General features: G+C 40.5%; 1 long non-coding RNA gene across 1 annotated transcript; it reads right to left on the bottom strand.

The window, feature by feature from the left end:
- Positions 1–1,031: 1,031 nt before the first annotated feature.
- LOC308177192 lies at positions 1,032–13,917 on the bottom strand. Its single transcript, XR_013938932.1, has 3 exons — positions 13,674–13,917; positions 12,684–12,717; positions 1,032–2,444 (listed from the first exon to the last, which is right to left on the bottom strand). It is a non-coding gene; the product is annotated as an uncharacterized lncRNA (long non-coding RNA).
- Positions 13,918–13,920: the final 3 nt, after the last annotated feature.

Genomic DNA, 13,920 nt, shown 5'->3' on the forward strand with positions numbered 1-13,920 from the left:
GCAACATGCAAGAGTATTGGAGGATTTTAGCCTGTCTGTGTTTTGTACCTTATCAAACCACTAATCTTTCTCGGCAGTTTCTAAAGACACCAGCTAACTTGCACACAAGAGGCTGAGTAGGGATGTTAGGCTATCATTCCTACAGTCCTTGATTTGTTCAGAGAGGATTCCTTTCTGATGTAAAGACTGTAATTAGATTATGTCTAGCACCATGGATAAAGGATGTAACATTTCTTATCCTGCCCTTAGCAGGAGTAGCTTTGAAATGTACTGTAAATAACTGCCAGACATGGGATGCTTAACCAAAAAAAAAGCAAAGAAAAAAATAAACCTATTTGGTAAGTAACACACAGGTCCAGACTAGCTCCCTAATGGACCAGTGGAGTGATCTCAATCTGAAGGTATTTCTCTATGCATAGCTAAAAATGGATGGTTGTTATGTCTTTGTATCAGATTTGGCTTGTTTACCTACCCGGAGCTTAAGATGCTATTAAAATTTTAAAGACTGTCAACCATCTGAAGTTTAATCAATGTCAACTGTATTTCCTCCCAGAAATAAACTGAGGCTTAATGAGCCTGATTCTTCCTGCAATGAGTAATAAAGGCAGGCTGGGCTTTCTTAAACACTAGTCTAGACAAAAGTCATGAAGGTGGTGCTGGGGCGGGCAGTGAACATCACATGAGGAATTTGGAATTTGTAAAGCATCCCGGATTAGTAAGAACCACTGTATGGTTTTATTTTTAAGGTATGCTTCAGAGTACACACTAATATCATTATATTTAAAGCACTGCTGCTAGCTAATGCTAGATGCTTTCTGCTGAAGGAGCACAGTGAGCATATTCCAACTTTCTGGCTTGAGGCATCTGTCTTCTGTTTCTGCTGGATTTGCATGAAGATTTATTTCCAGATCCCTTTCCATACCCCTTAGAGTTGCATGAGAATTGAAATAATAGATATGCCAGCCACCATGATGACTCTTCCTAAACTCTATAATGACCTGAGTTTACTGGAATTACACAGAGTAGCTTTCTCTCTCTCTCTCTCTTTTTTTTTTTTTTAAAAAAAAAACAAACACGATATTTAAGCACAGGAAAATGGGTAATCTGAGCACAGCCATCTCAAATACACAAAACCTCCACCCATTCAAACCCCTTGGGGCACCCGTGCAGGTGACTGACCACTGGAACAGGTTGCCCAGAGAGGTTGTGGATTCTCCCTCCTTGGAGATACTCAAAATCTGTCTGAACGTGGTTCTGACCAACCCGCTGTAGGTAGTTCTGCTTGAGCGGGGGGTTAGACCAGATGACCTCCAGAGGTCCCTTCCAACCTCAACCACTCTGTGCTACCTCTCTAAATGAGTATATATGAACAAGAGAAACAAGCTCCAGACAGGTTTGTTCTGGGGAGTCTTATTTTACTTTCAGATGTATTGTTGCTTTTATGAATTTGCATTGCAGTCTCCTGTTTCTGATTTACTCTGTAGGCGTCCTGTTTCTGAAGGCACAGCTCTGATGCAAGGAAGTAGGCTGCCAAATGTCCAGGACTTCAAGTGGAGAGTGGATGTAGCTATATCCACAAGGTAAAAAAGAGAACTCTGCATGACCACAGAAAAAATTCGTCCAAGGTTAAACTGACTTCTTGTGCTGCTTAAAATGTTAATGGTGTTAAAATGTATCTTGCTGTTAGGGATTTGCATGTAGCATCATATGGCAAGATAAGGAGGGAATGTTTTGACCAGTGTATTAGTCAGTTTATATACAAAAGGGTATTGCTGTTATGCGGACTTGTCAACATGCTGCTGTCTCTACCTCCTACTAATATTTTTTGATGCTGCATATTTGTTATGAGCTCTAAAATTTGTGTGCTAGAAACGTTTAACTCCAAGTTTGAGTCTCTCTTTCAATATTTTAAAACTTGATGGAGCTGATAAAACTCCACAGGTCCTCACTGATGATGGAAGCAGTTAGATGGATTGAGCCTCAAGCAGCCAGCCAAGCTCTTAGTTGCTCTGGAGTATGGGACGGAAATTGTCTCTTCAGTTCTCAAGTAGACTATCATTTGTGTGTAGCACACCTTAAATAAAAGGACTTTCCATAACTCGAGTCTGCTGTAGATTCGACAGAGAGGCTTCAGAACAGCAGCGTCACACTGCCATAGTTATGCAATTGGTCATCAATCTGCCTGCTAGTTCCTTTCACAAAACAGGAATAAAGGCCTCTGTGATCATCCTGTCGGTGCCTGCAGTGAACAGCTTCTTGCCGTCTGCCACGGCATAGGCAGCTAGGGGATGGATCTTTGGCTAGAGCCTTTTTCCTTGGTTTCAGAAAGACTCTTTGGCTCTTAAGTGGAAATTGTGATGGCCACGAGCTGCTAGTTCAAGTGACTCTCAGATGAACAGTGCTGTAAGCCCCACACAGGTATCATGATGCAGAAAAATCTGCACCTATAAGAGAACAAAATGTACAGATAAACATCCTCAGGCACAATGCTTGCAAGCTGCAGGCAAATCCTGTGATTGCTTTCCAAACAACACAGGAGCAATGCATTATCCTTTTCTATTTTCCTTCTTCTTATTTTCCTTTCCAGTCAATCTCCCCTTGGGAATTCTTGTTTATCATCCAGCAACAGCCTCTGTGAAGAGGCATGGCTCCTGGCTGTAACGCCTGTCAGTACCTGAGCAGGTTTTGGCAGGATCTGTTGATGGAAGCTGCACAAGAATGACTCATTTCCCCTCTTTGGGTCATCAAGTAAAATAAAGAGCAACACACAAATTTAGGATGGAGACTGGGAGAACTTAGTTCCCCAAATGAGACAACAATTGAAATTACAAAGGGATGGAAACGGTTAATGCAACATAGGAAAATGCACAAAAAAAAAAAGTGTGCATTAGTGCTAGCAGTACTTGGTCAGCTCTTATCCATACCACAGTTCCACTAAACTGACAGTTATGTAAAATGAAAATGCTCCTAAGCTTGCCTTGCCATTATTAAACTATTGACATTTTTTTGGTCTCAATACTGAGGCAAATTGGAGAGACTTGTATGTTTATGAGTTTCCAACCAGCCAGGTACATGACTCTGTAATAGAAATTACTCATGTGTTCTATGTAAAGCCTGTATGAACATCTTAAATTGTTAGCGTACAATGCTATACTCATCACGCTGCTGCTGTCTATTGTTGTAGTGCTAATAATGTAAATAATTTCAGTTCACTGGCCCGTGCACTTCAACCATCCATTTTAATGCTGATGAAGCTTTCAGATGGGACAGCTCATCGCTTTGAAGTAAGTCTGATTGCCACAATAAATAGAAAAGAAACCATTTAAAGTTCTTTTTAGAAAGTTGAATTACTATTTAAAACATTAAAGCTTTTGTAAACTATGCATTATCGTTGGTTGGTTTGTTCTTTCCTCCATGTTCAGTGTTACCACATACAACACATAAACAAATGCCAGTTAAAAACATTTCGTACCTTGTTCCTACTCACATTTTGCTGCAAATTCATTTGGTAGAAGAATGTTATACAGAAAAGCACTGTTGCATAATACCTGGTTTGATTAAAAATTACAGTTTTGATATCAACTCTAACCTTCAGACCTGATGATGGCTTTGAGAGGAGAAAAATTACTGTGTAGTGTATATAATATATGATGCACTACTAAACCTCCTACCTGGTGAAACATTCTTTTCTGTGACAGAGGTAGTTTTGTTTTCTTCAGATCTTGCTGCTAGAAAGTGAAAAAACTTCTTTGCTTTTTACCTCAGAATTAGTCAGTGGCAGCATTTATGACACTGTACGTAATTGCTTGCCAGAAAATGGCATAAACCCTTCCATATTTTTAACCTTTGAAAAGGAATGCTATTTGTTCTATAAATAACGTGGTAGAGCATGCAGGATTTCAGTGCACAACAGGCATTGTTACATTTGAACTCTTTAAAGATTTTGGCTTCAGTTCATGCATTAGTAGTAGTCTGGAGGAAGCACCAAAGCACAGAGGGCTGAAAGAGGTGGACTGGTTTCAGTGTTACGTTTCACCAGAAGACAGCTGTTGAGGAAGGCATAAATTCTGTGCTACATTGCAAAGTGTTGGGGTGTCACTTCACAGAAGATTAAATTCACTTCTCTGTGGATAGTCCTCCTCAGAGCAGCCTGTAGCCCTGACCGGGGTCTTCTGTGGAACTCAAGTGATGCCAGGGACTTTAGGTTAACTCTTTACAGCATGGTGAATTTCACTTAAGAGAATAAAAACTAGCATGTATTCTTAACTGTTTTGATTTGGGGCTTTGTTTCCTTTTAATGTCAAGTCTTGATGGCGTGATTTGTGGGGTATTTCAGTTTGGGGAAATTTTGTTGTTGTTCTGGTTTGATTTTGTTGTTGTTTTGTTTGTTTAAGTCAACGGAAGACACAATGCTGGAGCTATTCTGCAGTGGAGATGTGCTGCTGTGCCTGTCCAGTGCATGCAGAAGCACAGATACCTGATAGCAAATAGTATGCCTCCCTCTTAAAATCAGCGTTTTGCTGCTGCTTAGACCTGAATACCAAAGATCTGTCTGTAAATAGGATTTCTGTATCTGATGAGCGGTCTTCCCACAGTTAGTGACTTATTGAGGGTTTTGATTCAAGATACCATATGCAAGTAAACATAGTCCTTACCTCTTCAGTTTCCTTTCATTCCAACGTGTACTGAATGTCCTGTTAACTAACAGGGCTTATGTAAAATGATAAGTCCAGAAGATAATTCCATTATGAACAATTTTAAAATGCACATGCCACTGGGAGAAGTTGCACTGTTTGGTCTCCTGGGCTTTTTCTAAGCACACTAGTTTCTGATGATGAAGATTTTTAAAAAGCATTTCAAGTTTTGTGGTATATATGTCAAAAATGCATTTTATACATTCCTGATACGTATGGGAATTGTTAATCAGATGCTGGATTCCTCTCACATAATTGATATCTGTGCTACAGTGGGTAGCACAGATAGGACTGAAGGACCCTGTGCCTTCAGTGTAGACAAAGTAGAGCAAATTAGCCAGTGCTCTGCAGAGCAGCCTGGGACTGTACCCATGCGAGCACATCTTTCCCCCCAGTCTGTGCCTGTGCTCAGATGTATTCTCAGAAGGGTCTTAAAAGCACTAAATAGACTTCCATCCATTTGGCTTGAAATGTTAAAGGAAAGTCCGTTAGTCTTCTGTCTTCTCTCGCTCCTCCAAATGATGAATCTCATCCAATGAAATAAGGACCATGGGCACCATTGTTGCATGATCCGCAGAGAGCAGACATTGCCCTTCCATAACCTGATTTTACCTCTTGGCCTTTGAAAAGCTGATCTCCTTAGCCTGGAAGCTTGTGCATAAACAAATGCCTGATGTCCACTTGTCCGGTTAGTTTTGCAGCATTTACAATGCTGAATTGCAGCACATAGCTTTTGCTGTCTAAGGCTGTCTTCTTTTTGAAGATATTATCTCATTAGCTTCTTAATAGCCTAATTTATGAAACTGACTGTAAATTTACAGTCAATGTAGACAACCATAAGGCCTCTTCTGTGTTTGAGCAGTTAGTTAGTCACCATTAATCCCTTGTAAAACCACATTTTAACCAGGACTTGGTGGCAAGATAAGGAAACACACTGTTCAGTTTGAATGTAAAGCCATTGTCTGTTCATTAGTTAAACAGTCTTTTTGTGGTAATATCCTCATAAGTGACACTATAATTCTTTTGACTCCTCTCTACCACCTCATGTCTTTATCATCTGATGCAAGTGATGCTGAGTTAATCTGGAACTCAAGGCCTCTTGTTTCGGATGTGCTATTTGCAAACTGAAGATATATCAAGACCCACATAAAAGTATAGGCTCGAAGCATTTGTGTTTGAGACCTGTAAGCATCTTGGGAAGTCATGTTTATATAGTAGTTGCTTCAAAGAAGATTAAATCTAGTTTGATCTTCTATTCTCTGCTAGTTGGCACCCACAAAACCCCATCAGTTTGGCACATCAGGATAACAGGGAAGTTGAGTCTGAGATACAACACATCTGAAAACATCTAGTATAAAATCGGGGAATTGCAACTACAACATAACTGGATTTTTATACCCAGAGCATTGGCTCACATAGCTCTTGGAGCATTTCAAAAGGAAATTCACCCAAATAATCAGAATTGTTATGGTTGTGACCATGCTGTAAACATAACTTTGCAGAGAGGGTGACAGGGAAGCACGTGTTTGTGTAGGTTAAATATTTTGAATTTAATTAATTACTTTGAAAATTTTAACCTCACAGTGTAAGAGGAATTTGATGGCAACAGTTCTTTCATTGACACTTCAGTCTAAAAAGTATATGGTCTGCTGTTCCCCTCTGGCTTTAACAGTAGTGGAGACTTGGGGCAGGTCCTTAGTTAACTAAGCAAATGTTTTTTGTGCATGGCTTTCTGTGCTGCTTTATTACACTGATCCAGTTCCGTAAGTTGATGGTGAAGAGCTTTTTAATGACAAATTGCTCTTCCTTATGAAAAAAAATCTTATCCACTAGTAGTCCTTGCCTGCTTTCAGCAATGTATATTAGTGCACAGTCTTCTTTGCTCTTGAGGTCTCTGCTGAATCTCTCTCTTGCTTAGAGGCTTGATTCCTTTCTCCTGCGAGTTTTTCAAGGAAAATATCTGGAATTTGTTGCTTGAGAATTCTGTAGACTACACAGTCTTCCAGATCTCTTTATCTTTCTGTCCAACCCATGACTCTTACTTCACCCCAGCAGCCATCTGTTGACATTCTTAAGTATTTCCTTTCTCACATCATATAGTATAGAAAATGTACTGTGTAGGTGTTATTTTTTTCCACTCTTCTCTTTATAAAAAGAGGAATTATAAAAGATGATTTATTTGAATTAACTTAATTTTATTAATCTCAAATCCTTTGTCTTGAGTTTTAAAAAAACAGCTGAGAGATTGGGCTGCTGCTGTGGAACGTTCCGTATCCATAGGCATGCCCTATGCAAAGTTTCTAACCTGAATCACGTTTTCTAACCTAAGTGTTCTGTTTCAGGTGCCAGTTGCAAAGTTTCAGGAGTTGAGATACAATGTTGCCCTTATACTGAAGGAAATGAATGATTTGGAGAAAAGAAGCATATTGAAGATCCAGGACTGAACACTTCTAAATCAGGAGTTTACAGAACAGATCCGAAACCCTCAGTGAATTTTGTGAATGGTAAAGCAGAGGACCATCACCGCTTTGCCTGTCTGAAGTGCAATGTAGCATTTATGATGTCTGTTGTAAATATTTTTTCAATTCAAGTGTTAAAAGCACAAGCTCTTTTCTTAAGACTTAAAAACAAAAAATATATTGATGGAAAAAGTATAATCCTATTTGTGACCATTTTTGCATGATTCATCAAAACATTTTTAAATAACTGGCTTAATAGATGTAAGAACCATTTCTTCCTGATTATGATTCATCACTCTAATTATTTTTGAAAGCCTGCTCCCAGAAGCCCCATCAATGTGTATCAGAAGAAAGCCCTGCAATGTCTCAAATAAAAAAAAAAATAAAAATAAAAAAGCAACCCACTGCTGTGCCGTAGTACAACAAATGTGAAATTGATTGAGTTTGGCATAAGTAAAATTGCTGTCTGCCTTCTTGGTAAGTGACTCAGGTATAGGTACAGATATTTAAAAGCTAATTTTGAAGAAAATTGTAAGCCTGGGGACCAAGAAAGAAGTATGGATTGAACTTCTCTTTTAAAACTAATTCCATGGAACTGAAGAAGTAGAAAGGTGCAATCCAAGTCTGCCAGGTTGACAAGTATGGGCTAAACAGTAGTAATCTCTAAGTGGGAATACATGCCTGCCTTAGCTCATGCATTTCCTATGTTCAGTGTGAACTGAATCATCTGACTCATTACAGGGCAGAAACCTCTGGCCTGAGATGGTAGCAAACAGCAGAAGGCAGCAGCCTGGTAGACCACTACAGCTGATATACTCATTAGTAGTGCAAGTCAGACCACAGGATGAGGAGGCTGCATACAGCCACTGAGATGAAGGTGACAGGTATGAGGATATTCAAGCACCCAAGTCAAAAAAACAGTTAAGCACAGGCTGAAGGCTCTTTTGCCCCATGCGCAAAGCTTTGAGGAATTCTCTTAATTTGAAGCATATGTTTTAAGTCTCATTTAAACTCAAGGGGACCACAAATATGACCCTAAGGGTTTTGCCAAGAAGGGATGCATTCCTAAATCAGTGGCTGAAAGTTTTCCCCCAGGAGCAAAGACACGAAGGCTGAGCAATGGCCAAACACAGCAGAGCTGATGGGCCCTACAACTACTATCTGACTGTCAAGAGGTAATTTAGAACACGTATGCTGCTACCAATGTTAAGCATTGGCTTACTCTAGCTGCTTGCTGGGTTTCTGTCTCAGTGGTGCCACCCATACTTCTCCCTCCCATGTTGTGTGATTGTAGAACTCATTTTTATCAGACTCCTTCGTTGCAGAAAACTACTGAAATTAAAATCATGGATCTGGGAGGCCTTTTACACTTCAACAGGTGTTTGTGCAGGAAAGGATGAGTTGGTCTTGGATTTTAAGAATCACAACAGGCATAAGACTTCAGTGTCATACTTTTTAAGAGGAGACTTCTTTGGTGGCAGTCCATACCAATCTACAGACAGCTGAATAGCTGCAAGACAGAAAGGTTTTCAAACCTATGCATGAAAGCGTCCTGTAGTTTCAAATAATAACCTGGTCAGCCATGATTTTGAACTGTTAAAAAGCTGCATGTTCTATTTGCTGTATTTTTAGGGGACCCATCAACTTATAGTATGGTTTGATCCATACTATTAACTATTGTGTTTAGCTCACAGCAAAGCAAATAAAAATGAATTAGCTTCTCTAACTTCAAGAGGACTGTATATTGCATTAATTTGATGTTTTCGGTTTGCTTTGTGAAGTTTGTTCATCTTACTGGAATTCCATTATCACAAAGTGTGAAACAAAACATATGTTCTTATGTTCCTTGTTACAACTTTTCCCTTTTAAATGTTTATCTTTACATGGTTTTGAGCTGGAAAGGTATCTCATCTGAGACCATTAGTGAAGCCTTTTATGACAAATGGAACACTGCATGGGTGTCTAACGTCTTCTGTTGCTCAAGACATTTTTCACTGGTCAGCACAGAAGAATCCATAAATATGCTTACCTTCTAGACAACATATTCATTCAGTGGTTCTCCTGTAACAGCAGTTGCATGCATTTGCCAGAAAAGGAAAGGCTTCCTGACTGTTTTCTGCATGTTCTCTAGAAGGGCTGATGGACCTCTTAGTCTCAAGTTGCCACACATTAAGCATCATGTTACTGTTATTGGTGGTTTACTGTGCACGCTGACGGGAGCTTAAACACTTGGGGTTTTATTTCTTACTTGCAAAAGGAGTTCATTTGGGCTCTGCTTTTGACAGATAAGCCTTTCAGTAAAACAGTTCAGTTTTCACCAAAATGGCTAGTGGGAATGGCTGGTGGATAGTTCCTCAGTTTTGATAAAATGAGCCTTCCAATTGGTGAGTTATTAAATATTTGTTTGACACTGAAATATCTTCTTGCTTCAGGATTAAAATACTCTGGAATTTGAACTCCATTGAACTTGTGACTGTAATCTTTTCATTTCAATACAGAATAAAAGTAACCTTCTAAGAGTCTGTGTATGTCTGAACAGAACCGATTTTACCCAGCTCACTCTTGGTTTGGTTATGGTTAGAGACACAGTGCAAGTCCCTCTTTCTGTATCGCACAGTGAAAGATACGTCTGGAATGGGATGCTTGCTTTTTGAGTCTCGAAGTCTTGTCAAGCCGATCACTAGTCAGTCATCAATTAGGAAGCTGGCAGGTTTGCATGAGAAGGGCGCTGCTTCTTTCTTACTACACAATGTTCACAGATCAATAGGTAACAAGGACTTGTACAGGTTCTACTAGTACTTGTCCCTGAAAAACAAACCCCAATGATACACTTGCTTTCTCTATTTGATGGCACCATGCATTTATTTAAACTGGCTAATGTGTTTGTGAATGTCTTAATCCTAGTGATTTTCTAACCATGACATGTGAACATAAATTCCCTCATTACTCCTTTTCTTTCATTTCCTTTATAGTATATGGAACATTATGCCTTTTCTTTCAAGATTAACGTCAAAACAGAACTTGAGTTTGATTGTTTTTCAATATAAATAATTTGTGTATGGTAACAGAGACACCCAGTGCATGGAGGAGTAGGCAGAACATAAAAGGAGAGTTAAAGATAATCGCTAGAAATTGTCCAGAGATTCAGGAGCAAAATAACACAGAAAAACCCACGTCTTTACTTCGTGTTCTCTACCTAACCATAAGTTAGTGTAGCTTCCTGACTTTGGGTTTTAATTGGCTCAACTCCATGGGCCATCTGTCCAAATCTGTTCTCACCTATGGACTGTTAGTGTGAAGCACCCGAGTAGAAAAAGCCATCTGGGGCTTTGTTACATGACTTTTAGTATCCCTACTTCCAGTGGAGAAAGAGCTTTGTCAGGACGAGTAGTATGTTGGAATTTCAGACTGGGTTAGTTGTGTTCATGAGGGGAAAGGAACAGGATTGTTCACTGGTTTTGTGGTCTCTAAGTGTGATGCAGATTATAGCTCCCGAAGAAGGCTGAAGAATGTAGTCATGCTCTCATGCTGTCTGTTACGCCAGCCATTAACTGCTGGAAGAAGATCAGTATTGTGCTCATTGTCATTAAAAGGAAGAAATTAAACCTCCCTTTGTAGAAAAATCATACAAGAGAGATGTGCTTCTGCAGAGTGAGTCACCTCCTAGCTTTAACTTCTTCTGTTTAAGCGAAGGATAAATCAGTTCTTGATCTCATGAACAATGCAGGTAGGTAGGGTTTGCTTTCCTTTTTTTCCCCCCTTTCTAATCAAGTACACTTCATGACCCACTGCTGCTCCAAATCCATGAACACATATACGAACGTATGACAACTCCATGCTTTCAGAATGTTATATAACCTCCCCCCCCAAAAAAAAAAACCAAACAAAAACCAGCATATCCAGATTGAGTATGTATGTTCAGTTTATATAGCTGTTCTTGCTCAAGCAGTCTTTGCAGAATTGGGCAAGTTGTCAGAGCCATGCATTTTGTAGTTGTACTGGTGAAAAGTGATGTAGTATCTTGGCTTTAAAGCACTTTTAAGTTACCGAGCGTAAGGTTCACTCTGTACCTGTCACACCCCACACAGTACTAACATTTACCAAACATCATGCACATCAGGAACTAGCAGAGGCAGAGCCAGCTGGTTTCCACCCCAAGAAGTCACAGAGCTGGTGCCCGTAAGTCATCTACGATAAGGTCTTAACTGGTTTTGGCTTTGGTCTGTAATTCTGTGATCCACATAAGCATCCAGCTTCCACCACTGCAACAGCTCACAAGCCCCAGCTGCCCTTTTCTCTTGAAATGTTTCAGCTACGTCCCTGCTGGTGTAAGAGAATTCCCAGAGGTACATTGCACAGTGCTTTTTTGAGACACATTTTAGTCTAAAGTGATCAGACTGTCAGCTAGCCCCGTGGACACTCTCCTATGCTGTAAATAGAATCTGTGGAAGTTCCTTTCAGAGCACAAACCCTGATTACATTTTCAGTGATAATCTATTTCCATTCCCTATCTTGAATTCACGTGCTGCTAGAAAACCTCCCTTTATTCCATGATTGTTATCTCTTTAAAAGTGTCTGCTATGTAACTATGTAAATACTGTTGGCGTATGCCTGATAGAAAGATTGTCATCGCATTGCTACTGGTAACCAGTGGTTATGTCACTTTCCCTCACTTGAATAGGCTTTGACTCATGGTGGTTTTCAGGACAATGGTTATAAAATAACACACTGAGGGGTTGCCGAGACTATAGTTTTGCAATGGAGACAACTATCAACCTCAAGACTACAAGAACACATTTTTCTTTTTCTTTTTTTTCCTCTTTTTGTTAAGGATTTTGTTCTTTTATAGCACAAGTTTTTTTTTGCACAGAAGTTGGAAAACAAGATGTCTATGTCCTGTTAGACAGTCTGAGTTTGGTGGGGAAAACCCACACTTCTGAGCACATGCCAATTCTTCCTAATTGTTCTGAAGCATTGCTTAACTGAAAATATAAGTACTTCAGTTGTCCCTTTCTTTGAATTATTTGATGCCAGGCTGTGCTGTTCTTTGGATTATTGCCTAATTTAACCAACAGGAGAAAGAACTACTGAAACCAGTGATTATTCAATTAAACTTTTTCTAATGAAAGGACTTACCTGGCAACTTTTAAAAATATACATATATATATTCAAGAGCCAGAGGGACAGAAATCAAATTTTTGGCAGGTGCAAAAGTGTCTTAGCATCACAGGAATCAAAGATGACCACAGGGTCTGATGGCTGGCTTTCTGTATAAGCTTAAGGACTGCCAGCACATAGGCATCACAAGACTGGCTCTCATTATTAATGTAGAGTCTATGCTATTAAGATTTAAGATCCTGAATTTAAGTGGCTTTAAATTAGTTTTTCACTTCAAGTTCATCTGAATTTTCTCAAGCATCCTCTCTGAACAGGGACTTGCAAAAGTCAGATTGACCTTTCCCTCCTCCTATTTTTTGTCCCATCCATTCAACCCCCTCGGGACAGGGCTTGCCCCTTAATACCTGCTTACCTCATACACTCCGGGCTGGGGAGTCCAGACACTTCTGTAAGTAAGAAATGAGAAATTAATTCAGCTCTTCAGCTTCATGAGGAGGCTAATAGTATCACTAATAGGATATTCTCAGAAATTTCAAACTCTGCAGGGGATTTTAAGACATTGTGAAAAGTGGCCTATATTTTTAGATCATATATATATATATATGTATGTGCATCCTGGATATTTATAGAAACTCTGACCATAAATCTGTGTAAAACCGCAAACAAAAACAATCAGACAACTAATTTCAACTGCTCCTATTCCATGGCAGTGCAGGGCATTTTCTCCTTACACTCCGTTTTGTATGGAGTTATGCAACAAGTGCCAACCTTTCATACAATGAAAATCACTGGGTACGTGCAGGTTGAAGCAGCCAATGCAGCAGGTCTTGAATAAAAGAAACATGCTCTAAGAGCTGTGGGTTTTGTTATTGCTTTTTACACAGAACTCAGTATGGCCAGATGTATGTCTACAGTATGTCCCACTGTTAACACCAGACAAACCTGGCATTTCCCTTCAGTGTGTTGCCTGCTTGTCCTACCAGCACAGCTAGCTGTCATCAAAACAGAATCATTAAGGTTGGAAAAGACCTTCAAAATCATTTAGCCCAACCTTCACCCTATTACCAACATCAGCTGCTAAACCATGTCCCTAAGCACCACATCCAACCTGCCCTTTCCAACACCCCCCAGGGATGGAGACTCCACCACCTCCCTGGGCAACCCATCCCAATGACTGACTACTCATTTTGAGAAGAAATGTTTCCTAATTTCCAACCTGAACTTCCACAGCACAACTTGAGGCCATTCCCTCTACTCCCATCACTAGTTACCTGTGACGAGAGGCTGACCCCCAGCTCCCCACACCTTCCTTTCAGGCAGCTGCAGAGAGCAGTAAGGTCTGCCCTGAGCCGCCTCTTCCCCAGACCAAACACCCCCAGCTCCCTCAGCCGCCTGGATTCACCTCAGGGGAGCGACGCCACCTCAGGAGCACGACGCCCCGCGTGCCCTCACAGCCCGAGCGGAGCCACCACAGAGCTCGGTGTTCCTCGGGCTACCTTGGAGCGGGCGTTTCCCCCTCAGGCACCACACAGAGCCCGACCGAGGAACTCAAGCCCCCCTCAAGCAGCCGGCGCAGCCCAGAGGCGGGCGGCTCCCCCCTTCCCCTCAGCAGCAGCGGCGGTTACAAAACCGCCCGGTTTTATAACACC

The sequence above is a fragment of the Anser brachyrhynchus genome (genome assembly GCF_964034855.1).
Source record: "Anser brachyrhynchus genome assembly, chromosome: 13".
Taxonomy (NCBI): domain Eukaryota; kingdom Metazoa; phylum Chordata; class Aves; order Anseriformes; family Anatidae; genus Anser; species Anser brachyrhynchus.